Source organism: Mus musculus, chromosome 4, assembly GCF_000001635.26.
Source record: "Mus musculus strain C57BL/6J chromosome 4, GRCm38.p6 C57BL/6J".
Lineage (NCBI taxonomy): Eukaryota > Metazoa > Chordata > Mammalia > Rodentia > Muridae > Mus > Mus musculus.
Window position 1 is genome coordinate 118,971,235 of NC_000070.6, and position 27,303 is coordinate 118,998,537.

At 46.6% G+C, this 27,303-nt stretch overlaps 1 long non-coding RNA gene and 2 pseudogenes across 4 annotated transcripts in view; 2 read left to right on the plus strand and 1 right to left on the minus strand.

The window, feature by feature from the left end:
* Gm12865 overlaps positions 1–26,803 on the minus strand; it is a 100,061-nt gene extending 73,258 nt beyond the window's left edge. For 3 of the 4 annotated variants that reach the window (XR_868061.2, XR_868060.2, XR_868059.2), the window contains exon 1: positions 25,832–26,803. This is a non-coding gene — a long non-coding RNA (predicted gene 12865). Of the gene's footprint in view, positions 1–12,463; positions 13,017–25,831 lie in introns of those variants that run through there. The other variant, XR_868062.2, reaches the window with a different exon arrangement.
* Positions 9,084–9,208, plus strand: Gm24352 (annotated as a pseudogene).
* On the plus strand, positions 15,762–16,992 carry Gm12864 (predicted gene 12864; annotated as a pseudogene).
* Positions 26,804–27,303: the final 500 nt, after the last annotated feature.

Here is a 27,303-nt window from a genome sequence, read left to right on the forward strand (position 1 = left end):
TAATAGTCCCCTGGCTTCTGGCAGCTGAGAGCAGGGAACATTGTCCCGGCAGGCACAGTGTTGAATAAATCAGAGCTCTTCTCTTCACCCGTGGCCCCAGGTGTGAGTGGACCACCCCCAGATGCCTCTAGTTGTAATCGTTTACAGAAATCTACCTGGAAGGTGGATTGGGTTTTGGTAAGTAGGTTGGCTGTGAGCTCCCAGGTCCCGATCTTTCTTAATTCCCAAGGTCATGGTTTATGGGAGTTTGGGGTCTCTCTCACAGGGATCAAAGAAGACAAAATAGGACCGCCATAACTGTGGGATCCATGTCAGTCTTATCTCTAGGGGGGTCAGAGAATGTGTCATTATCTAGCTTCTTCCAGCTAGGTATGGTGGATCTATGGGATTTGTTGCAGAAATATTTAATCTCAGTATGGGGCTTGTACCTCACCTTTCAGTTCCTTGATAAAAGACACTCGCAACCTTTCATTTACATAAACCTTAATCAGCACTAGAGCTGAGCAGATCTCCACCCTCTATGATATTATATATATCTCCATGCCAATAACCCCACAGTATGACTTGCCATGCTCCATTTGGACTGCTCTTAACTCCAATGCCCTCATAGCCATGATTTTTTTTTTTAAGATTTATTTATTTATTATATGTAAGTCCACTGTAGCTGTCTTCAGACACTCCAGAAGAGGGAGTCAGATTTCGTTACGGATGGTTGTGAGCCACCATGTGGGTGCTGGGATTTGAACTCGGGACCTTCAGAAGAGCAGTAGGCACTCTTAACCGCTGAGCCATCTCGCCAGCCCCATAGCCATGATTTTAAGATTCTTACCTCATGGCCTCTTCTCCTCTCTCCATCTTCCTTTCTCTTCTCATGGTCTTTTCCCACTCCAAGCCCAGGAACCCTAAATCCTGCTTATGTCTCTTCTGCCCTGCTATTGGCTATCAGCATCTTTATTCACCAATCAGGGATAATTTGGGAGCAAGGTCACATAGTGTCACCTGGGTCTACATCTGGTCTCTGGGAGCAACCAGTGTTTAGCATAGCAAAAGATCAAACCTCAACAGGTGACTAGTGGCCTTCATTATAGAGGAGATGGTGAGGACCACAGGGCATAGGCCTCTGCATGGCCTTCAGGCTCTGCTCTGGGATTCTCTTTACTCACACAAGGTCACCAGGCTGGAATTTGTGAGCAAGCATAAACTTGGGCTAAGGTGCAACCCCTTGAACTGCCTGCTGACTAGTCCTCTGGGTCTGTTGCAGGGCCTGTGAGGTCTTGAGGAAGGATGGTTAGTAATTTATGCCTATGATTAGCTTAAGGATGAAAGGAGTGGCCTCCCAAATTATTTTAAATAGAATGATGAGGTCTATTTGTGGTGGTTTGAACAGGTGTCCCCCATAGACTCATGTGTTTGAATGCTTGGCCCATAAAAATAGCCCTATTAGGATGTATGGCCTCGTTATAGTAGTTGTGACCGTGTTGGATCACTGTATGGGGCAGACTTTAAGGTCTATGCTCATATGTGGCCACTATGGAACACAGACTCCTTTTGCTGCCTTCAGATTAAGATGCAGAACTTGCAGCTCCTTTTACAGCACCATGTCTACATGCAAGCTGCCATGTTTCCTGCCATGATGATAATGGACTAAACCTCAGAACCAGTAAGCCAGCTCCAACTAAATGTTTTCCTTTTTAAGAGTTGCCGTGGTCATGGTGTCTCTTCACAGCAATAAAACCCTAAGACACTCCTAAAAGGGCATGTGGTATTGGCCCAATTTTCACTGGTCTCAAGGACATATTTAGTTAAAGTCCCTTTTAAGGCCCTAGTCATCCTTTCTATCTGCCCTGATCTTAGTTTCCAATCAATGTTTAGAAATTTTTGCCAGATTTGGGGAAACTTGGACGGTGAAGGCTAGGCCGTTGCTTGAATCCCAGAGAGAGGAGCAACTCAAATCTAGGAATTAACTCTTGGAGGAGTTTCTTGGTGACCACTGAGGCTGTTTCCATCCAGGTGGGATAAGCTTCTACCCATGCAGAGAAAGTATCTATGAAGATGAAGAAATACTTATACTTAAGAACCATGGGTAGACTCCACTTCCCAGTGTTCTCTGGGAGTGCTTTCTTGGGCATGGACTCCTTTGGGGGCTTCTCTTCCTCTTTGGGGGTTTCCTTGTATACAAAAGATGCATAGGCACCGTGTCTGTGACAAGACTGTCTGTCTAGTTGAGGGATATAATATATAGGCCTGAGTGACTCAGCAGTTTTCAATGACCTCAAGTGGGTGGGCTGATGGCGCCTCATAAGCATTTGTCTTCCAAGAGCAGCAGGGAGTACAGGTCTCCCATCCTGTAAGAACCACCATACATTTTCATCCTGCTGGTATCTTCCCTTTCTGCCCATTTGTTCTCTCCCTGTGTATGGTTTGGACATTGGAGTGATTTGGGTTCAGACAGACTGACCAAGATCTAGACCTCACTGGTTCTACAGCTGCATTCTGGGTAACTAAGTCTGCAGCCCTGTTTCCTTGGGCCTCTGTGGATTCCCCTTTTTGATGCCCTTTGCAATGGACAGTGGCTACCTCTTTTGGCAGCCATAGGGCCTCTAATAGGACCAAGATTTTTTCTTTGTTTTTAATTTCCTTTCTGGCTAGGTACAAAGTGCCCTCTCCCTATAAAAGATGCTATGGACATGTGCTATGGCAAATGCATAGGACTGTCTGTGTATCTGGTGATGGCTTTGCCCTGAGCCTGGATTAATGCCAAGAGTTCAGATGTCCCTAGGCTGAAAGAAATGCTGTCCTATCCAAGGTGACAGCTGTGGCCCAGTGAAACCCGATTCTATCTTGAACAAAATTGCTCTCATCATTATACAGTACTTTTTGGGCTTTTTGCATCAAGACATCTGTTAGGTAAGGTCTGGTAGATTGGAGCACATCAGTCACTTTCATGAGATAGTGGAAGGCCTCTGATGGATTATCACCTGGCTGTAGGCTGGCTGGGTTGATGGCTGAAGTCTTTTTTTGTTTGCTTTTTGGTTTTTTTGAGACAGGATTTCTCTGTATAGCCCTGGCTGTCCTGGAACTCACTTTGTAAACCAGGTTGGCCTTGAACTCAGAAATCTGCCTGCCTCTGCCTCCCAAGTGCTGGGATTAAAGGCATGTGCCACCATGCCCAGCAGATGGCTAAAGTCTTAAAGAATTGGATATCAGGCTGGTCTCCAAGAAGTGCTTGATAATACATTATTCAAGCATTGGACATTCACCTCTCTGGGGTCCCCCTCAAGAGGGACTCTGCAGAGTGTGAGGTAGTTAGGGTAGTTAGTCAGTTTGTCAGTTTCTTTTACTAGCATGGCTTTTACTAGCAGCAACTGGCAGAAACAGGATCAAAGAGCCGAGGGAGTTGGGCCTGAGAACTATTTCCTCTGCCCTGTGCTCACTCCATTTACAACCACAAAGGTGGCAAGAGGAAAGGATGGCAGAAGGGTCCTTGTAGATGCGTTGACAAGCCAGACTGTGAAGGGCTAGAGGCCCCAGATAAGAAGCCAGGTCCTGGGCTGGAGACATGCCTCAGCAGCTAAGAGCACTAGCTGCTCTTCCAGGGGTCCTGAGTTGGATTCCCAGCAACCACATGGTGGCTCACAACCATCTGTAATGGGATCCAATGCTCTCTTCTGGCATGCAGGTGTACATACAGACAGAACACTCATATACATCAGATAGATAGATAGATAGATAGATAGATAGATAGATAGATAGATAGACAGATAGATAGATAGAAGTAAGGTCCCTCCCCACCTCCACATAGGGACCTGGGATGGGGGACCACAAGCAATGGTACAGAAAAAGAAGCAACAAGTGAGACAAGAAGAGAGGATGGTGACCCATGGAGGTTCCTAGAGTTGAGACAAGGGTGACAAGGACAACAGGCACAAGTCCAGCACCATTCCAGGAACCAGAGAATGACCAGGACCTAGCCAGCAAATGAGAAGTAGTCAGAGCCAGCAGCAAGCTCACTGGGAGTGTGAGCAGAAGGAGGACCTTTGTAGTGAAGGGGGAACTAGTTACCCCACCCTGGGCACAAGCAGGAGCCCCCCTGGGGCGTGTAGAAGCGGGAGGGGGAACTAGTTACCCCACCCTGGGCACAAGCAGGAGCCCCCTGGGGCGTGTAGAAGCGGGAGGGGGAACTAGTTACCCCACCCTGGGCACAAGCAGGAGCCCCCTGGGGCGTGTAGAAGCGGGAGGGGGAACTAGTTACCCACCCTGGGCACAAGCAGGAGCCCCCCTGGGGCGTGTAGAAGCGGGAGGGGGAACTAGTTACCCCACCCTGGGCACAAGCAGGAGCCCCCTGGGGCGTGTAGAAGCGGGAGGGGGAACTAGTTACCCCACCCTGGGCACAAGCAGGAGCCCCTGGGGCGTGTAGAAGCGGGAGGGGGAACTAGTTACCCACCCTGGGCACAAGCAGGAGCCCCTGGGGCGTGTAGAAGCGGGGGGTGAATTTTCTCCAGCAGAGCAGAGAGGACAGATGAAGATTTGGGGTTTCTCTGTTTAACTTGTTGAGTCAAAAGGACTCAGGTCCCTGAGAAGGGGGCAGAGGTCTTAGGCTAGGGGTACAGGTCTCGCACCAGAGAAAGTCACCCATCAATATATGGGTCCTAATCTGTAAAACCCTCTGGAGACTGCTCACTCCCCCCTCCCATTTTAGATCTGTTTCTCCAACCAAAGAACTGACAGAAACACACTGAGACACACAGACAGGCAACAAGTAAGACAACCAGGGGTGACCACCACACAGACTGAACCCAGGAGGCAAGGTTAGGACATCTGGGCTCTTTTCTGGATCCTAGAACTATGGCTAAGTCTTTGATGGACTGAGTTTTTTGTTCCCTTCTTAGCAGGTGTTGGGGTCTATGTGCTGAGTTCTAAGACCAGAAAATGGTGCCTCCAACATGGCATCAGTTTGTTAAGATTGGGGTCCTGTTAAAAGTTCCAGTGGCCACCAGAGATAGAAAAAGAAACAATTCTAAGGATTGTGGGTTGATAAAAGTAGCACGCATACTGCATCTCCCTGGATTCCAGCACAGAGCCAAGGAAATCAGCTGAGCCACTGCAGGGCTTGACAGAGCCAGCTCCCTTGCATTTCCAAGACTAGCCAGTTCACCATAGGCAGGACCACAGTCCATGGATAACCAGAAACCAAATAAATGACATTCTATGATCTGACCCATTGAGGGAGAAGTCTCTTTCCAAATGATCTCAGCTATTCAGATTTAGCAAGCCCTTATCTATGGGGTCTTGTCTAAAGCATCCTCTCCTTGGAATGTTCAGGCCTTCCTGGAAGGAATTCTGATACAGTAGAGTCCAGCCAAAGAAGGAAGCAGAAGACAGGACCAGAAGTGAGGAACAACCTTAGGGAGAAATATGCACCATCCTAAATTCCTACGAATTCAGTGTCTAGAAGAAACAGGCCAGCAGGCAGACTGGGCACAAAAAAAGTGTCTTCACCCACTGGACATAGAAATGAGGGGCCCCAAGAAGCACAGAATCAGCTGTGCACAGAGGGAACAAGAGGAAGGGAGAACGAACAGCACAAGACTCGATCAATTAGGAACGTGGAGTAATTGACTTGGGTACCTGTATGGAAACTCAGGAATAGCAGAGGGACACAGGGACACAGACCTTCCATGTGAAAGTCTTAATGACAAAGAATGGAAATAAAATCTGAGTTAGTCAGAGAGAAACTTGGGTAAGGTCATCAAGAAGCTTGCAAAATCAATAGGAAGGCCCAAAAATGAGTTGTCAAAGTAGGCCGAAACCAAAGTAGACATGTAGCAAACTAGAAGAGCAGCCTGAAAGATGGTACCATGGCCATCGAGCACTGGGTGTGGCAACTTGCTCTATGGACCAGAAGATGCTTCCCCTGCTAGCACAGCTGGTTGTCAACAGTCTACTCTTTTTTTATTTAGGTCATTTCCCGGATGGAAACACATAAATAGCTAAGCCTGGGTTGGCGCCTGGGGTGCTTTGATGGAAATGGCCTCCATAGACGCATCTATTTGAATGTCTAGTCTGTAGTTGGTGGGCTGTTTATGGAAGGACTAGAAAGTGTGACCTTGTTGGAGGAGGTGTGGCCTTGTGGGAAGAGGTGTATCACTGAGAGATTCACCTCTCAGTGATACAGCCTTTGAGATTTCAAAAGCTACCCTGCCCCTTCTCTTTCTCTCCTACTTGCAGATCGGGATGTAAAGCTCTCAGCTGATGCTCCAGCAGCATGCTTGTCTGTGGCCACACTCGCCACCATGACAGTTATGGACTTATCCTCTGAAACTGTAAGCAAACCTCTAATTACATGCTTCAGTCATTGCTTCTCCCCACAGCGATGGAACAGTAATTAAGACAGTCCCCATGGAAGCAGCCAACAACATCTCTTAACTTTGGAGTCTGGGGAATCGTTAGTTTTCTATCACCATAACAAAATACATGAGCAAAAAAAAAAAAAAAAATGGAAGAGGAATTTACTTTGGCTCACAGTTTCAAAGGTTTTATTCCGTGTTCATTTGGTTCTGTTGTTTCTGGGCCATTATAAGAAAGAACATTATGGCATGGTGAGGATCATGTGGTGTAACAAGACACTCACCTCATGACACAGAGAGTATGAGAAGAAGGGCCCAAAGATAAGGTAGAACATTCAAAAGCATGCTCCCATGACACTTCCTCTGCCCAATAAGCCATTCTCTTCTAAATCAACAGTGCATTACCCATTTGTGTAGCTGGCATCCTCACAGTTTAAACATCCCTCCCACCATCTTGAGACAAACCTTCAACATTTAAGCCTTCTTAGGGGCCTCTTCAAGCACAAAGTATAACAAGGAGTTGGGGGGGTGCAGCTTCCATAAATCCAAAACGCAGAAAACAGGCATTGATACTGAGACTAAGATGGATGTCAAGGTAAGGTCTGAAAGGATGAATATGGGCTACTTTTGACCCATTAGCCATTTAAACCCTCTAAGTGTATGTATCATCGGAACAATATAGAAAATGTATTGTATCATGTTCAAGAGAGTCTGAGACCCTGTAAAATCACATCCAGAGATTATGTCATAGAGCATTGGTAGGTCCTTGACCTCTAGCGCCCTAGAAGATGGGTTGTTCTCCTTCTAAGTGACTTGACAATGAGAGGAAGATTTGAAGTCAGGGCTGTCTAACTCAGAAATCTAATTCATTCCATAACATAATGTTGCTTCTAGTTAGAGGCAAAAAAGAAAAAGAAAAGAAAGAAGGGAGGGAGGGAGAGAGAGAGAGAGAGAGGAAGGAGGAGGAGGAGGAGGAGGAGAAGGAGAAGGAGAAGGAGAAGGAGAAAGAGCAGGAGGAGGAGGAGGAAGAGGAGAGGAAAGGGGGCTGGAGAGATGGCTCCGTGGTTAAGATCACTGACGACTCTGATGAAGGTCCTGAGTTCAAATCCCAGCAACCACATGGTGGCTTACAACCATCCATAACGAGATCTGGAGCCCTCTTCTGGAGTGTCTGAAGACAACTACAGTGTACTTGCATATAATAAGTCTCTCTTTTTTTTTTTAAGTTTAAAAAGATTAGCTTAAGGAAAAAGAACAAATTCCAGATTTTTGAGATAGGCTACCACTATATATCCCTGATGGGAATGAAACTCATAAAGATCCCCCTGACCATGGTTCCAAGTAATGAGGTTAAAGGTGTGCACCGCCATCCCTGGCAAATATTCCAGAAAAATTTAAAGTTAATTGGACACACAGGAAGATGAAGACCTGCTTCCCAAAATTAAACCAACTCTCCATGCTGCTCCTAGGCCCTGGCTTCTGATTTAATCCCAGAGTCTGGTTCGTATTTTAACAAAACTCTCAAGGATCCAAGTACAGAAAGCTCAACCAGGTTCTAGGAAATGCTGCATAAGACAATTGGCCTTGCCCCCAGGAAACAGATGTATGGGGAAGACTCTGGAAGTCTCTATAAACAAGTTAACGATTAGATCAATAAAAAAACAGTCAAGAGAAACATTCTGTATTCAAACAAGCACCGTGGTACAAATAAGGAAATGGGAGAGAAAGGAAATTCACAGTTCTGGAACACGGTGAGGCCCACTGTCCAAACTCAGCCTGCTTTCTTAGTACTACAGCCAACTCTCAGAATTCTCTAATTAGGCTAGGCAGCAAAATTAAACCATTTTCTATCTTTATCAACCCAATCTCCTCTGAGTCTCCAGGATACAATGTGTCACTAGATCAAAAAGGTAAAAATATCTATAGCAAGTACATTTGCCAACAGCGCAATCTTCCAGTCATTTTTTTCCCCATCATCCATAAGAGTGACCCTCTCATGCCTCTCTCAGGAGGGTACTAGCTTTGTCCTTCCTTTGGGTGATGAAGAAAATTGAGACACAGAGAAAAATTAGTAATTCTCACTGTCTTAATCACAGTTCCATTGCTGTGAAGAGACACCATGACTAAGGCAACTCTCATAAAAGAAAGCAATTAATTGGAGCCTTGCTTACAGTTTCAGAAGTTAAGTCCATGGACATCACAGCGCCACACATGGTACTAGAGAGGTAGCTGAAAGCTATATGATGGTCAGTCTGCTGGCTGAGAGAGAGAGAGAGAGAGAGAGAGAGAGAGAGAGAGAGACTGGGCCTTGCATGAACTTGTGGCATCTGGAAGCCCATCCCAATTGACATACTTCTTTCCACAAGGCCATACTTCCTAACCTTCTAATCATTTCAAAGAGTTCTGCTCCCTGGTGACTCAGCATACAAATACATGAGCCTATGATAGCCACCCTCATTAAAACTACTACATTCACCAAGCTACATAGGAAGAATATAGTAGCATTATAGTTCAGATAGTTATCTGTAAAATCTAATCCTAATCATATATTGTGACATATATGAAGATAAAACTACAGTAATAAAAATAATAACAACAACCTGGGCATGGTAACACACTCTGGCAGCAGAGGTAGGTAGATCTCTGAATTCTTGACCAGCCTGGTCTACAGAGCAAGTTCCAGGACTGCCAAGGCTACACAGAGAAACCCTGTCTCAAACAAACAAACAAAAAAACCCTGTCCTTAGAGGCGTTGCAGGTGTGGCTGCTGTATCACTCGTGTGCATCAGTAGGTGGCAGAGAGGAGAGAGGCTGTGCCTACACTCAGTGTATTGACCCGTGAATGTTAGTAACCTAACACATCCTGAGAAAAAGAAAGCCTGAAATGACCACCAGTCCAGCAGCATAGTGCCCGGACAGGGAGCTAGCCTGAGGTGACGAACAGTGCAGCACCTCAAAGGCCTGGCAGACAGGGGCGGGGGGGGAGCAGGCCATGCCCAACATGACACCTGCCTGGTGCTGCAATGCATGAACAGGGCAGGGCACTCATGAGACCACTCCTAAGACAGCCCCAGACTCTCAGAGACCCTGGGCACCACTTAGAGTAGACGGTGCCAGGAAACTTGGTATGGTCAAATGAGTTCTGAAACCCTCTTACCCTCACACAGGACAGGATATATTTCACAGGCTCCTGACCAGGTTCCTGTCCTGGAACACATGACCACAGCACCCCATGGAGAAGACTGTGACAATCAACCATGTAGGGGCAACACCCAAAGCCCCTCCACATGCAGATGAGGCATCCCTAACATCTCAGGCCAAGCCAACAGAAAGCATCTGCCATTAGACCCCACCCCACCCCAAAATATATATAAGACCCTATCCACAAGGAATAAAGTGCATGAGTTATTTCATCCAAGATGGCCTGAGAGCGTCTGTCGTATAAGAACTGTAACACTTGTGGAAGAGAGCTGTCTCCCAAACGGAAGCTGCTCTAGCCTACTGAGGTCACTTTCCATTCAGTGGCCCTGCCATGTAGCTTCTGCCACCAAAGATCAGCTCCCTCTTCCCATACCCTCTTCGGAGAGTGCAACTTTTTGGCTTCTCTGACCTGACCAGAGCCCCACAGATCTCCACAGATAATGTCCATACACAGACCAACAGTGGAGAAATGGAAGAGAAAGAGAAACAGAAGGAGGTGGGCACAAGAAGAGAGGCAGAACTGCAGACTGGAGGGTAGTGAGAAACAGCCTGACGTGAGCAGCCAGTGATGTCACCAGTGACCGTTTTGGGGTCCTGGCCTGTGCTGCCACCAGGGGCCATGTCTGGGTCTATGACCCTGCAGCAGCAGGTGTTTGTTATCACCAGAGGCCAGACCACTGTCCAAGGTCTGGGCTGCCTCCTGGGTGTCTAAGGGCTGTGCCACTTCCACCCTTCACCTGAACATATGAGAGAGCTGGCCATGTAAGAAGGAGAGTGGACTCTGCCTCTGGCAAGCTGCCGTGTTCTGGAGCGTGGACCCCGCACATCGTCCAGGAAGCACAGTAGAGCTAGCTCTGGTTGTGAGAGTTGCAGGCAAGCAGGCCCCAAGGGTATGAGCATGGGAGGGAGGACCCTGCTGTTCATCCCTGTGAGTGGTGTGTAGAGATACCTTCCCTACCTCTGTCCCTCCTCACACCACTTTAGATAGACAGAAGACCTGACCCTGGGGTCATGACAGCAGGAGAGCTGTCCCTGCCCTCAGGAGAGCAGCCCCTGTTCCTCCTCCCAGAGCAGCATAGTAGAGCTGACCTTGTAGGTGGGGGTTGCAGGTGAGCCAGCCTGAGGGTGTGAGCTTGAGAGAGCCAGCCCTGTCTCTTCTCTTCTGTGCAGTGGAGTCTCAAGAGAAAGCTCCTCTCCCCTCCCTTTTGCCCTTAGGATCTGCAGCAGGAGAGAGAACTGGCCCTGCTGGGATCAGGAGAGCTGCCCCTGCCCTCACCTGCTGCAAGACTCAAGATAGCAGACCCTGCACCTCACCTGGAAAGCACAGGAGAGCTGACCCTGGTGGTAAGGACTCAAGTGAGGTGGCCCAAGGGTGTGAGCATGGGAGAGTTGGGCCCACAACTTGTCTGTTGTTCATAGGCAAGGACAAGGGAAAGATGTCCTCCCCTATTCTCTCCCCTTGCCACCTACGGCAGGCAGGAAAGCTGGCCCTTGGGTCATGAGAACAGAGGAGCTGGCCCTGTCCATTTGTTGCAACACTCAGGAGAGCAAGCCCTGAACCTCACCTGGGCAGCACAGGAAAACTGGCCCTACGGTGGGGGGGTGTGGGTAAGCCAGCCCAAGGCTATGAGTATGGAGAGGCAGCCCTGCCTTTTGTCTGCTGCTCAGTGGCAGGGGCAAGGGAGAGATACCCTCCTTCTCTCCCTCCTCCTTCACCACTTATGGCAAATGGGAGAGCTGGCCCCAGCATCATAAGAATGGAAGAGCTGGCCCATCCCCTTGCCTGCTGCAGCGCTTGGAAGATGATGCCCTCCCTGCACCCAACCTGGGCAGCACAGTAGACCTGGCCCCGATGGTGAGGGTGCAGATGAGCCAGTCCTGAAGCCATGAGAGCAGAAGAGTTGGCTCTGCTCCTTGCTGGCTGCAGCATCGGATGGGGAAGTCAGGGCAGGACAGGAGAGCTCACTCCAGTGGTGTGGATGCGGGAGAGCTAGTGAACTGACCATCTCAGATACCTCTCAGGACCAGATCCAGAGCTTTGAAATGACCCACCCCCACATCTGCCCCATCGATGAAGTGCTGGGGTATGTGAAAGGGCTGGTCCTACAGATCTAAAACTGCAGGATTCCGTGACACAGGGCAACAGCAGGATATCCAAGAGGAGTCCCAGCAAGGTTCAGTATTGATAGTGTAGCAGAAGCCAGAGCCCTCATAACCAGACCGATGACTCCTTGCAATGAACATTTGCAAGCAAAGAAGTGTGAGGAAAAAAGGCATCCTGTGGAACACACTGTAACATACAACTTCTACAATGAGATCTCTCTCTCTCTCTCTCTCTCTCTCTCTCTCTCTCTCTTTCTCTCTCTCTGTTGGGGAGGAGGTTGCAAGATGCAGGTGGAGTGAGGGAACAAGGGGAAAGGGAGGGGAGTGGGATTGGGATGTATGATGAGAAATTCATACGCACAAAATAAAATAAATAAAATTAAAAGTCAAAAATAAATAGATAAAAGATTAAAGAAGTATGCTACCATGAAAAAGAAAAAAGAAAAAAAAGAAAGAAAAACCAAAATAAATAATAATAATAAATTACAAAAACTTCTAGAATTCTCTGGCAGAGGCATCAACAATATTAGACCAAAATAGCAGCCCCTCATTCCCTTTAAAAAAAGTAAACAACAGATTAAGTAGAAATAGCATCGTGGGGGTGCTAGAAGCCAGCAGGGACTTAAAAAAAAACAAGCTGATGCTCAGTCAAAGAAAGGCAACAGCTCTATTATTTTCTTATTTAATTTTTTATATTTGTTATTGGTTGAAAAAAAACAAACCATGGTCTCTCTACAAATCTCTGGTTGTCCAGTATGTAGATAAGGCTAGCCTCAAACTCACAGACATCATCCTGCCTCTGACTCCTGGAGTGCTGGGAAAGAAGGTGTGCACCACCACACCTGTTTGTTTATTTTTACTTTATGTATATGAATATTTCACCTACATGCCTGTATGTATACCACACGCCTGCCTATGAGATCCCTTGGGTTACAAATGGTTGTAAACCACCCTGTGGATGCTGGGAGTTAAATTAAACCCAGTCCTCTGCAAGAGCAACTAGTGCTGTTAACCTCTGAGCCAGCTCTCCAGCCCCCAAGCAACAGCTTGCTTAGTGATAGGAGATTTCGTGACATTTTATACATCTTTGTCTAAGACCTTTCTGGCACAGCATAATTTGGAAGCAGCCGAATCCTCCACTTCCCTCCAGAAAGAAGATGGAGGGAGTAGTGTTTTCAGTATTCTGGTTTTTCTGAATCTCACAGAGGGACCTGGTTTTTGTCCTGTGTGACCCAGGGGTCAGACAGCAGCAGCAGTGTCTTTTGGATCGTGGGTAGAAGGTGCTGAGCAATGACAGACGCATGGCATGTCCCCAGCTGGTGGCAGCCTGAGCTACAGATAGCAGACAGCAAAGCACCCATGGCTCTGAAAAACAAACAAACAAACAGGGTGAGTGAGGCCCTTAGAGAAAGCAAGACAGTCCAGAAGATCTGTTGGGACTGGGCATGAAAGCTTCACAGTTTAGAGCATGCATGCAATCATGGGGAACAGGGGTTCAGATCACACAACTTATATAACAAGCCAGGTGTCCTGCACACACCTGTAGCAGCAGCTCCAAGGGGAGTAGAGACAGGAGGATCCATGGAGGTTGACAGCTCCCTTTCTAACAGAGAAAAAGTGATCCCCACAGGTAGGGAGAGACCCTAAGTAAGAGACACATACCCACACATACACACACGTCAATAAATAAATCAACTATAATCATTATTATATCAAAGACCCACAGATAACATCACACTCCATGGTGAAAGACTGACTCTTCCTTTAAGATTAAGAACAAGACAAAGATGCCAGCTTTCAGTACTTTACTATAGTACTAGAGATCCTAACTGGAGCAATTAGGCAAGAAAATCAAAGAATACTCACTGTCTTTCTTTTTTTTTTTTTTTTTTTTTTTTTTTTTGGTTTTTTTCAAGACAAAGTTTCTCTGTATTGTCCCGGAACTCACTCTGTAGACCAGGCTGGCCTCAAACTCAGAACTCAGAAGTCCGCCTGCCTCTGCCTCCCAAGTGCTGGGATTAAAGGCGTGTACCACCATGCCCGGCTACACTCACACTGTCTCTCTTTTTTTTTTAATGATTTATTTATTTATTTATTCTATGTAAGTACACTGTAGCTGTCTTCAGACACCCCAGAAGAGGGAGTCAGATCTCGTTACGGATGGTTGTGAGCCACCATGTGGTTGCTGGGATTTGAACTCAGGACCTTGGGAAGAGCAGTCAGGTGCTCTTACCCGATGTGCCATCTCACTAGCCCCCACTCACACTGTCTTAATCAGTACTCTATTGCTGTGAAGATACACCACTACCGTGACAAGGCATTTAATGGGGATTGCTTACAGTTTCAGAGGTTTAGTCCATTATCCACTATGGCAGGGAGCATGGTGGTACACAGACGGACATGGTGCTGGAGAAGTAGCTGAGAGTCCTATACCTGCATCCTCATGCAGCAGGAAGAGAGACACTGGGCCTGACTTAAGCTTTTGAAACCTCAAAGCCCACCCCCAGTGACACACTTCCTCCAACTAAGCTATACCTACTCCAACAAGGCCACACCTCCTAATCCTTCTCAATTAGTGCCACTCCCTGATGACAAAGCATTCAGATATATGGGTCTATGGGAGCCATTCTTATTCAAACCACCACAGTCTCCATGAGAAAGGAAGAAACAGTACTGACTCTCATAACATGCAACGTGAGTGACTGGAGCGATGGCTCAGCAGGTAAGAGCATGTCCTGCTGGTAGGGAGGCTCACAAACTCCTGTAGCCCCGGCCTCAGGAAATCTGTTGCCCTCTTTGGACCGGTTCTATATCATTTTTATCCAAAACCCAGTTGTTTTACAGAAATAGAAACAGAAATCACAAATACAGATGAATTCTCAAAGGACCACGAATAGCTGCAACACTGAACCTCAAAATCCAGGGTACCACACTTTACAATTTCAAAACTGGTACAGAGCTAGTTATCAGAACAGTGCTGGGCTGGTATGGAGACAGACCTATGGACCACAGAGCAGACCAGAAATAGCAAAAATGAATCCCTGAAGATGTGGTTAAATGATTACATGAATTTCATCAAGAAGATTAAGGCTTTTCATCAACGGTGAAGAGAGACATGATTATCTGCGTGCAAAAGAATGAAGTTAAGCCTGACGTCACAAGAACTGACTCAAAACAGATCAGAGACCCAATCATAAGACCTGAAACTGTAACCCTCAGGGGAAACACAGGAAGTGGGGAGAGTCGTGCCACCAGGCTTTGTACATGGCACTGACACCATAGTCAACAAAGGAAGAAGTAGATACATCAGACCACCCCAATCTCTACACTAGCTGAGCTTAAGAGGACGCAAAGGACAGAGAGAAAGGCAGGCACAGAACAGAGGAAACATCCACCGACCATCTACTGGACAAGGGTTCTATCCAGAAACACAAAGGGCCAGTGAGACAGCTCACCTGGTAAAGACCTGCCACCACGCCTGACAACCTGAGTTCAGTCCCCAGGACGCACGTAGTAAAAGAGAGAACCAACTCCTTCAAGTTCTCCTTTGGCCTCCACACCTGCACAGCTGTCTATAATGACAGCTCTAGGAGGCCCAACTCCTTCTGGAAGACAATGTTAGAGAGAAGCCAAGAACACACACAAGCTCTCTCTCTGATACACTCTAGATTCACACCTATGAATCCATTTTGGTTGACCGAACCTTGAACTACCAGCTTCTCTCAAAACAATCTGGTACAGCACTGGAGAGAACGGTTAAGAGCACTGCTCTTCCAGAGGACCTGGGTTCAGTTTCCAGCCCCCACATGGTGGCTCAAAACCATCTGTAACTCTAGCGCCAGGGGATCCAATGACCTCTTCTGACCTCTGCAGGTACCCAGCAGTCACATGGTACACATACACACATGCAAACAAAGCCCACATATACATAAACTGAATGAAAAATTTTTAGCAAAACAGTCAATGCAGCACTTATTGGAATGTGAATCATAAGGCCAGCCCTCAGTGAATCAGCTCCTGTGATAACCAAGTCCTTTATTTGAAAACCTTCCTTTCGCCCTCTGCTCCTCCCTGTTCCAGAGACAGCTGCATCTTCTTGTGCAGTGCCAGCCTCGTCCCATAGGCAAGATGGTGAATGTCACTGTGAACAGTTTTGGCCGTATTGGGCGCTTAGTTACCAGGGCTGCTTTCTGCTCTGCATCTGGCAAAGTGGAAATTATTACCATCAAAAACCCCTTCATTGACCTCAACTGCATGGTCTACATGTTCCAGTATGACTCCACCCATGGCAAATTCAATGACACAGTCAAGGCCGAGAATGAGAAGCTTGTCATCAATGGGCAGCCCATCACCATCTTCCAGGAGTGAGACCCCGCTAACATCAAATGGGGTGATGCCAGTGCTGAGTATGTCGTGGAGTCTACTGGCGTCTTCACCACCATGGAGAAGGCTGGGACCCACTTGAAGGGTCCAGCCAAAAGGGTCATGATTTCCACCCCTTCTGCTGATGCCCCCATGTTTGTGATGGGTGTGAACCACAAGAAATATGACAGCTCACTCAAGATTGTTAGCAATGCATCCTGCACCACCAACTGTTTAGCCCCCCTGGCCAAGGTCATCCATGACAATTTTGGCATCATGGAAGGGCTCATGACCATGGCCCATGCCATCACTGCCACTCAGAAGACTGTGGATGGCCCCCTCTGGAAAGCTGTGACTTAATGTCCGTGGGGATGCCCAGAACATCATCCCTGCATCCACTGCTGCGAAGGCTGTGGGCAAGGTCATCCCATAGCTAAATGGGAAACTCACTAGCATGACTTTCCGTGTTCCTACCCCCAATGTGTCCATCGTGGATCTGGCACACCGCCTAGAGAAACCTGACAAGTATGAAGACATCAAGAAGGTGGTGAAGCAGGCATCTGAGGGCCCACTAAAGGGAATCCTGGGCTACACTGAGGACCAGGTTGTCTCTTGTGACTTCCATAACAACTCCCACTCTTCCACCTTTGATGCTGGGACTGGCATTGCTCTCAATGACAACTTTGTAAAGCTCATTTCCTGGTATGACAAGGAATATGGCTACAGCAACAGGGTGGTAGACCTCATAGCCTCCATGTCCTCCAAGGAGTAAGAAACCCTGAACTACCCATCCCAGCAAGGACATGAGAGCAAAAGAGAGTCCCTCAGTTGCTGAGGAGTCCCTGTCCCAACTCAGCCCCCAACATTGGGCATCTCCCTCACAATTTTCATCCCAGACCCCAATAATGACAGGAGGGGCTTAGGGAGCCCTCCCTACTCTTTTGAATACCATCAATAAAAGTTCACTGCACACCCCCACCCAAAAAAAAAAAAAGAAAAGGAAAGGAGAGGAGAGGAGAGGAGAGGAGAGGAGAGGAGAGGAGAGGAGAGGAGAGGAGAGGAGAGGAGAGGAGAGGAAAGGAAAGGAAAGGAAAGGAAAGGAAAGGAAAGGAAAGGAAAGGAAAGGAAAGGAAAGGAGGAAAGGAAAGAAAAGAAAAGGAAAGAAAACCTCTCTTTGCCAGTCTGTGCATGTGCCAGGTGGTGCATGCCTTCAATCCCTGTACTCAGGAGAGTTCAAGGTCAGCCTAGTCTACAGAGCAAGTTCCAGCACAGCTGGGACTACACAGAAAAACCCTGTCTGGAAAAAAAGAAAAGAAAACCTTCCTCTGAGGAAAAAAATCTTTGTATGTAGCACACAGAATTCAGGTTTTGTCGTCTGACAGAGAGGATTGTGTTTCTAGGACTTTGTCTCTCAAAATGAATGGTGCTAGACAGTTGGATGTGTTGTGTGGCTAGGCTCAAGGCACTCCAGTGACATCTGGTGGCAGGGTACCTCCGTAGCACAAGCAAAATTTGAAAGGCTCTTTAGAATGCAAGCTGCAGACTCAGCAGGCTACATAAACACAGGCACAGACACTAACTGGATTCTCAGGAAATATCATGACAGCGCTTAAGGTAGGAATTTGAAAGCCAAATGGGCTGAGACATAGCTCAGCTGGTAGAGTGCCCATCTAGCATTCATAAAGCCGCAGGTAGGATGCCCAGCCCTGCATAAGCCAGGCTGGTGCACACCTGCAATCCTGGCATGCAGGCAGAACGGTCAAGAGTTCGATGTTGTACTCAGCTGTGTGGCAAGTTCAAGGCCAGGCTGGGATAAGTGAAGTGCTTCATGTCTTTTCCTAATGGCAAATCAATAAAGCTAGGGGGTAGTAAAGAAAAGATTCTTCTACAAGATTACCTGACAATAATCATCACGAAAAACTCCAGAACCACCAGCTTGCACAGTGGTCACCGCAACCTCATACAAAAAAAAAACTTCTACAAGGATGTGTGCCTGAAGACTGACTGTTGTGTCTGGCCAGCAGATCACAGCCTGGGTTTTAGCCTGGAAAGGGATTTTGGAAACCTGGAAGAGAAGAGGGGCTAGGCGTCGAGAGAAAGAAATGTAGCTAAGACAGGCATTTTGATTAAAGCTCAATTTTACTGTTTCACACGCAGTTATGAAGCAAGGGAAGGGGGCCCGATTCCCGCCAAATAGTCCCGGGGACCAGTAGCAGGGTGACCACGTGTATGGCTCCAAGCAGCAAAGCTACAGGTTCCAACAGTGGGCGTGACAGAACGATTGAGCGAGAAGCTCCACCCCTGAGCAAGCAGGTTTCAGGCTGGGGGAGGGGAGGCTACAACTGACTTTATGTTCAGCCTCAGAGAGACACCACCACTCGTGTTGGTATCATTGTGGCCAAGAATGCTGCATTTTTTAAAGGATTCTATTTATTTGTTTTGTGTATATGAGTGCTCTATCTGCATGGACCCTGTGTGCCGAAAGAGGGCATCAGATAAATTGTTGTGAGTCACCATGAGGACTGAATTCAGGACTATCAACCGGAAGAGCAACCAGTGCTCTTAACCACTCCTGAGCCATCTCTCCAGCCCCCACTTCTTTTGTCTTTAAACATGTCAACCTGGCTAAATATGCTCAGTAGACTGACTTCTGTTCCCAAATAAATGCCAGTGTCCTCTGTGTAATCTCTCTCTGGTCGTTTCTATCATTGAAGACAATAGTGCGTGCTCACCGACTGCAGTTAAGGAAATAGGTAAAAACAATGTAGCATCTGTCTCTTCTTTCACCTTAATAGACTTCTTTTTTTTTATTGGGTATTTATTTCATTTACATTTCCAATGCTATCCCAAAAGTCCCACACACGCTACCCCACCCACTCCCCCACACACCCACTCCCACTTCTTGGCCCTGGCGTTCCCCTGTACTGGGGCATATAAAGTTTGCAGGACCAATGGGCCTCTCTTTCCACTGATGGCCAACTAGACCATCTTCTGATTCATATGCAGCTAGAGACACAAGCTCCGGGGTACTGGTTAGTTCATATTGTTGTTCCACCTATAAGGTTGCAGATCCCTTTAGCTCCTTGGGTACTTTCTCTAGCTCCTCCATTGGGGGCCCTGTGATCCATCCAATAGCTGACTGTGAGCATCCACTTCTGTGTTTGCCAGGCCCCGGCATAGTCTCACAAGAGACAGCTATATCAGGGTCCTTTCAGCAAAATCTTGCTAGTGTATGCAATTGTGTCAGCATTTGGAATCTGATTATGGGATGGATCCCCAGATATGGCAGTCTCTAGATGGTCCATCCTTTTGTCTCAGCTCCAAACTTTGTCTCTGTAACTCCTTCCATGGGTGTTTTGTTCCCAATTCTAAGAAGGGACAAAGTGTCCACACTTTGGTCTTCACTCTTCTTGAGTTTCATGCGTTTAGCAAATTGTATCTTATATCTTGGGTATTCTAAGTTTCTGGGCTAATATCCACTTATCAGTGAGTACATATTGTGAGAGTTCTTTTGTGATTGGGTTACCTCACTCAGGATGATGCCCTCCAGGTCCAACCATTTGCCTAGGTATTTCATAAATTCATTCTTTTTAATAGCTGAGTAGTACTCCATTGTGTAAATGTACCATATTTTCTGTATCCATTCCTCTGTTGAGGGGCATCTGGGTTCTTTCCAGCTTCTGGCTGCTATGAACATAATGGAGCATGTGTCCTTCTTATTGGTTGGAACATCTTCTGGATATATGCCCAGGAGAGGTATTGCAGGATCCTCCGGTAATACTATGTCCAATTTTCTAAGAAACTGCCAGACTTATTTCCAGAGTGGTTGTACAAGCTTGCAATCCCACCAACAATGGAGGAATGTTCCTCTTTCTCCACATCCTCGCCAGCATCTGCTGTCACCTGAATTTTTGATCTTAGCCATTCTGACTGAGGTGGAATCTCAGGGTTGTTTTGATTTGCATTTCCCTGATGATTAAGGATGTTGAACATTTTTTCAGGTGCTTCTCAGCCATTCGGTATTCCTCAGGTGAGAATTCTTTGTTTAGCTCTGAGCCCCATTTTTTAATGGGGTTATTTGATTTTAACACCATTTTATTTTCTTAAGGGTAGCTATTTCTACCCTTTCATGGGTATTTTAATTTTGGTGAAGTCCACACAGGTATCAGGGTTTTTTTTATAATATGGGATTATGTTTGATGTAAATGTCTATAAAAAGAATATTTGCTTAAGCCTAGATCATGAAAAGTTTCTCTTATTTAAAAGTAAGTTTTATTTTGTGTGTGGTTGTACATCCTGTAATCCCAGCACTTGGGAGACACAGTCCAAAAGATTTCGAGTTCTAGGACAGCCTGGGCTACACAGTGAGTTCCTGTCTAAAAGAAAATAATCAGTGGGATGTGGCGGTGCACATCTTTTAGCCCAGCACATTAGAGGCAGAGATAGGAAGATCTCTGAGTTCAGGGCAAGCCTGGACTAAATAATGAATCCCAGTCATGTTTTGGTTTGGTTTGGTTTGGTTTGGTTTGGTTTAACAAATTCTCTCTACATAGCCCTGGCTGTCCTGGAACTCACTATGTAGCACAGTCAGGCCTCACACTCACAGAGATCCTCCTGTCTCTGCCTCCTGAGTGCTGGGATTAAAGGTGTGTGCTGCCACACTGTGCTGATTTCTTTTTCAACTTTAATTTATGTGTCGTGTATATATCAATAATGGGTGTGTATATGCCCACATGGGCCAGTAGATGGCATCAGAGTCCTCTGGAATAGCAGGAAGCCGACTTCTGCGCCAGATCCTTCAATGCACTTCTTCATTTGGGACTGAAGAAATGGCTGCTCAGAATGAAGACAAGTCTGCAGGTTTCCCCTGAAGTTAGGAGTACTGATTCATAAGCTGTTTTCTTCAAGGCAGCTTCAAAGGAAATGCTAAGATCGGCTGTGTACTGCCTTCCTCCAGCCCTCTTCCACCTTCTGGCTGGAAATTTGTGATAGGGACAGCATTGTGCACCCACAACACCCTTCATATCAAGCCATGAGCAGCAGGAAGCATTTGGAATTTCGAGGACTTTGGGAGGGTGAAACCACCGTCCCAGCCCTCTGTGGACTATTTCTGAGCACCATCTAGGAAGAAAAAATGCTAACCCACCCACCTCTCTGTTGTTTTGCATTCCTGTTACTTTCCCAGAGTTCATCTTAACTGGTACAATCCAAGCCAAACAGCCCTCAGCAACTGCAGGTTTGCACTTGCTGGCCCATCCCTGTAAGACTTACACATGAAAAGCAGCTTGACTTTTTCCAGAACGGAAGATAAGGGACTGAGGGAAGGATTTTCATCATGTTTCTCTCTTAGTCAGGCTCTCTCTTCCCAAGGAGAAAGGAGTAAGTGTACAAGACTAGACAAGCATTTTCTCCTCAAAATTACCCCCTCACGGACACAATAAGAAAGATCTGCCTAGTGCCTGAATCTCCACTGCAGCTCCTATTGTCCTATGAACCCATAACTCATCAACCATCTCTGAGTTCCAGGCCAGCCTGGAACACACACACACAACACACACACACACACACACACACACACACAACACACACAGGTTTCTATGTGACTTTTTCCCTAGATGTTGCTCCAGGCTATCTGATTAACACATATATAAAACAAATTTATTTAACTATAGTAGGTGTCTGTAGTAATGTCAATATTCATAGCAACAATTAGCCAGATGGTGATGTTAATGGACAAGCATCTTGGTGCTGGGGATTTGGGCTCTGAAGCTGTGTTTACACAGCTGTATCACCCCTGGGAGGGTAATATCTCTCTCTCTCTCTCTCTCTCTCTCTCTCTCTCTCTCTCTCTTCTTTCATTCTTTCTTTCTCTTATTTATATAAGCACACTGTGGCTGTCTTCAGACACACCAAAAGACTGCATCCGATCCCATTACAGATGGTTGTCAGCCACCACGTGGTTGCTGGGAATTGAACTTCCCCTACTACAGAAGTACAAAGATGGCACAAAGATGATCTACCACCACGGGTGCCACACAAGTCAGCACCCCCACAATATCAACTACCCAAGAACTGAGAGTCACACCAACAAGTCCTACCTCCAACAGAAGACCAAGTGAAGGAGAAGGGGGCCAAATGGGCCACAGCCCTGGGACCTGGGACCACAGTAAAGTCTCCCTTCCATTGACTGAGAGAAAAACTAAAACAGTGTATTACTGACACAAAAGCAGGACTGGAAAAGCCAGTGGGCTGTGACCCAGCAGAAACAGGCCTACCCATAGCTACAGTGCCTCATTTTTTGACAAAGATGCCAAAAAACACTTACTGGGGAAAAAAAGCCTTTCCAATGAATTGTGCTGGAGAATTTGAATGCCCTCTTGTAAAAGGAGATTAGATCTACAATTATCACACTGCATAAAAATCTATTTAAGTGGTCACTCTGCTGGCTAGCTTTATGTCAGTTTAACAGAAGCGAGAATCACTTGAGAAAAGAGATCCTAGTTGTGAAAATGCTCCCATAGATTGGCCTGTGGTACATTTTCTGGATTGATGATTGATAGGAGAAAGCCCAGCCCATTGTGGGTGATTCTATCCCCCGGCTGGTGATCCTGGGTTCTATGAAAATACAGGCTGAGAGAGCTGTGGGGAGCAAGCCAGTTAAGCAGCACTCGTTCATGGCCCCTATCAGGTTTAAGTCCCTGTCCTGACTTCCCTCAGTGGATTGGGACTCAGGGTTTGTGACCAAATGAGACTTTTCTCCCTCAAGTTGCTTTTTTTTTTTTTTTTTTTTTTTTTTTTTTTTTTTTAAAGATTTATTTATTTATTATATGTAAGTACACTGTAGCTGTCTTCAGACACTCCAGAAGAGGGCGTCAGATCTCATTACAGATGGCTGTGAGCCACCATGTGGTTGCTGGGATTTGAACTCCGGACCTTCGGAAGAGCAGTCGGGTGCTCTTACCCACTGAGCCATCTCACCAGCCCCTCAAGTTGCTTTTAATTGTTGTGTTCGTCACAGCCATAGCAACCCTGTGTCGCTGTCTCCACTGTCTCCGACCCGTGGAGACAAGAATGACACGGACACCAAGGTGGGTTCACGCAACAACTTCTTTACTTGTGGCTTTTTTGCCTATAGCTCTCTTCCCCAGCAGCTTCTTCTCCTAGCTCCTCTTGCAGCAAGAGCTATACTCTTAACTCCCAGCAACTGACCTCATCTCACTCCACCCTACCTCATCCAATCAGAAATCACACACACTCCAGGCATGAGCTCAGGTCAGTCACCGATAGGCTGACAGGTCTGGATCATGAGGTACAGTCCAGCCTGGCAGGCAGCCCACACATGCAGCCTCACTGTGCATGCTCGGGCAAGGCAGTAAACATGTGTGGTTCACGGGGCCTGGCAATGGGCCAGGGCACCATCTAGGCCCATGCAGCCGCACCCACTTCCCGCATCTCCCCCTTTTTGTTTTATTAGTAGCTCTGGGATCAACATCTGTCTTAGGTTGCCCCCGTCTGTGCCACATCCTTACCCGTCATGGGAGTGACGAACTCACTTTTACCATCCTGTCTTAGGTTGGTATGCGCACAGGAGGGTCTTACCCGTCATTGATTACTGATCCAGCATGTTGAGCCAACATTGGGGGGATGTTCCTGCTTCCAAGGCTGCCATAGCCTGCACTAAGACTCATTTATCAGCCCTGTGCCACCTTCACATACGTGCCATCCACCAAAGCATTCCTCCACACACAACAGTCAGCAGGAGCGCTCAAAAGGCCATCCCTCCTCAATATTTTAAGAATCCCACAGTTCCCTGAATGATCTCCAGCCATTGCTTTGCAGTTGCAATCTCCATACGGGTGTTGTTCACAGCAACAATCAATGCTCGCAATTCCTTTATCTTTGTGTTGAGATCAGGGCTCCAATTTCATAGCAGCATTGCACCAATTGCATGCAACAGATTTGCAGCTCTGGAAAAATTCTGATACTGAACAGAGGTTACACACATTCTTACCATATGAGTAATGCAGGGAGCAAATACTAACTGCTCCAAAATATTCATCTGTTCCTGCAACCAATCCACTCTTTGGTTAACCATAAGGATACCAGCTTTCAAATGTGTCACCTTAGACAAGCTGGTCCCAAGGTCTTCAGTGCCTGGTAGCATCCTCTAAGCTCTAAGAGCACAGTTATTAATCTGCTCATAAACCTGTATAGGATAACCTGTTTGATTGTTGGCAAAATTCCCTTGCCCCATTAACATGTCTACATTCCAGACTGCATTGGGGAGTCCAGCGGCAGCATTAGCCGCAGCCTGCTCAATGGCATGCTCAATATAAGCAGCCTTCCATGTTAAATAACCTCCTCCCGAAAGAACAGCCTTGCAGAGGTTCTGCCAATCAAAAGGCATCATACAGTACCACTGTAGGGACTCAACCTGAGTTACAGTAAAGGCAGCCTGGACCTCATAAGTCTAAACTGACTCCTTCAATCTTTGTACAACCTTCCAATCCAGGGGTTCATGATATCGTTGCCCCTGTTGGTCCTGAAATACTGGGAAGGCCCCCACAATGGTGGGCACATTTTTCCAGACTTTTGCATGAAGACTACACTTCCCCCCTTTTGTCTCCCTCGTCTTTATAGAGGGGAGAAGAAGGCAACGGAGGGGCTGATGGTTCGGGCGGCCTACCGCGCCTCAAACTCCAGCGGAACATCCGACTACAGACATCACTGTCGCTATCAGTTCCGTTGCTGTCACTAGTAGATCCTTCAGAGCTAGATTCCTTCTTCTCTTTCTTATCTTTGGCTTGTTGTCTAAGCTGTTTAGATTTTCGGTGGCTAGCCTGAGAAGCAATCTCCTTGGCCTCCTCAAGCACTGCTGCTCCTTCCTCTATTTCAGCATTGTACTTTCCACTAGCATCCCTCAAGCATGCCCTGACCAAGTTCCAGATGGCTAACATTTTTACTTTCATTTTAGTCGCAGTTGAACCCATGTTACTGAAATTCCCTTCATCTCTATTCCTGAGAACCTTAGTGCTCTGTCCCCTTTTTTCCGGGGAACCTGAACTTCCCTTTGTCTCTATATCTGAGAACCTTAATGCTTCATCCCTTTTTTTTCTGGGGAACCTATCTGATTTTCTCCTTCATGAAGAGAGACAATTACTTAAAATGATTATTAATAAAGACAACTAGAAGCACCTGCTGCAGGGGCACACTGTATGTTCTAACAAAGGACCAGATCCTCTCTCCTGTGTGTATGCACCTATGTGAACACAGGGACCACCACACAGGGACCATCATTCACTGTACTAATTTTAAGAGAAGCTCTAACAAAAAGTCTTCATAAAGTACTTAAGAAGTGGGATACACTGCAGCGAAGTGGAATACTTAATACTTATGTAAATGCAGAGCACAAAGCTCAGAAGATAAGACAGAAAGGGATCAGAACAGAGACTTTTTGGGGGGGATCTGGGTTCTCAAAAATGAAACTTTTGCCTATATGGTGAAACCCTGTATCAAAAAGAACTAAACACAACAAAAAACTTAAGAGAAAATGAATTAACAGGGAACATTTAAGATAACTACAATAAATGTTGACATGTACCTCTGACAGAGTAGAATTTTTGTAAGTTAAAATTCCAAATTATCTCAGTATTGTTTAGATAAAAACACAGAATTTAGAGGTAGCCACAGGCTCTTACAGTCTAACTAAAGAGGTTCTAAACTGGCCACTTACCTAAATTTCCTTACCGCTGCTTACCAAAATTTCCTTATCACTGCTCTTACCAAAATTTTCTTAGGCCTGTACTTTCTTTACTTACCTTTGCCGACCAATGTGATGAGTTCTCCGTATGGGCCACCACTTGCCGCTGTCCCACTCCGACGGAGACAAGAACAACACGGACACCAAGGCGGGTTCACACAGCAACTTCTTTACTTGTGGCTTTTTCGCCTATAGCTCTCTTCCCCGGCAGCTTCTTCTCCTAGCTCCTCTTGCAGCAAGCGCTATACTCTTAACTCCTGGCAACTGACCTCATCTCGCTCCACCCCACCTCATCCAATCAGTCCAGGCACAAGCTCAGGTCGATCACCAATAGGCTGACAGGTCCAGATCACGAGGAACAGTCCAGCCTGGCAGGCAGCCCACACATGCAACCTCATTGCGCATGCTCAGGCAAGGCAGTTAAACATGTGGGGTTCATGGGACCTGGCAATGGACCAGGGCGCCATCTAGGCCCATGCGGCTGCACCCGCTTCCCACAATCCTGTCTAAGACAGTTGTCATTAGGGGGACCGATAAGCTCTGCAGAGGTAGTTCAGCAGTCCTGCAGATGACCAGATGGTGGCTCAAGACCATCGAGTTCCAGGCTCACAACTCCAGTTCCAGGGGTTCTGATGTCCTCTTCCGGCCTCCACAACTACCTGAACACATACAGCATATATTCACAGAGACACATACACATAAAAATAAAATAAATCTTCAATGAAAGAAAACAAATACCAAACACTGGCAAGGACTCAGCGAAAGGAAATCCTTATACATTGCTGGTGAAGGTGCATACTAGGCAGCCACGGAGAAATCAGCATGGCGTTTCCTCAAAAACTAAAAATAGAGTTGCTGTGCAAGCCGAGAATAAGTATAAAGGATTCTAAGTTAGCGTACCTCAGAAATAACCTGCACATCCGTATTGCTCAGCACCGGTCACAATAGTTTTACAGGTTCAGACTAACAGACGAGTGAATAAAGAAAACAGGCTATGTATTCACAGTAGATCATTATTCAGTCATAAAGAAGGGTGAAAGAGATGGCTCAGTGGTTAAGAGCATTGACTGTTCTTCCAGAGGATCAGGGTTTGATTCCCAGCAACTACATAACAGCTCAAAACCATCTGTCCCTCCAGCTCCAGGAGATCTGACAGTCAATTCTGGCGTCCTCAGGTACCAGGCACGCTTGATCATATAGGCAAGTACTTATACATATAAGATGATAAAGTAAATTTTAAAATAAAAATGAAATTATGTCACTTGCAGGAAAATGCATGGGTAGAGGTCAGAGAGCAGAGGTCAGAGAGCAGAGGTCAGAGCAGAGAGCAGCCTGTGGGAGTCAGCTTTCTTTCCAGGTGGAGGGTCCTGAAGATCAAACTGAAGCCACCAAACTTGTCCCCAGGTGCTTTACCCCCTGAGTCATCTCAATGTCCTTGACCTGAAGATTTTAATTCTAAGTGTCTGTGTGAGTCAGGTTCTCACCTTCCTTCCCAGCTCTGTGACAAATTCCTGAGAGAAGCAGTTTCCC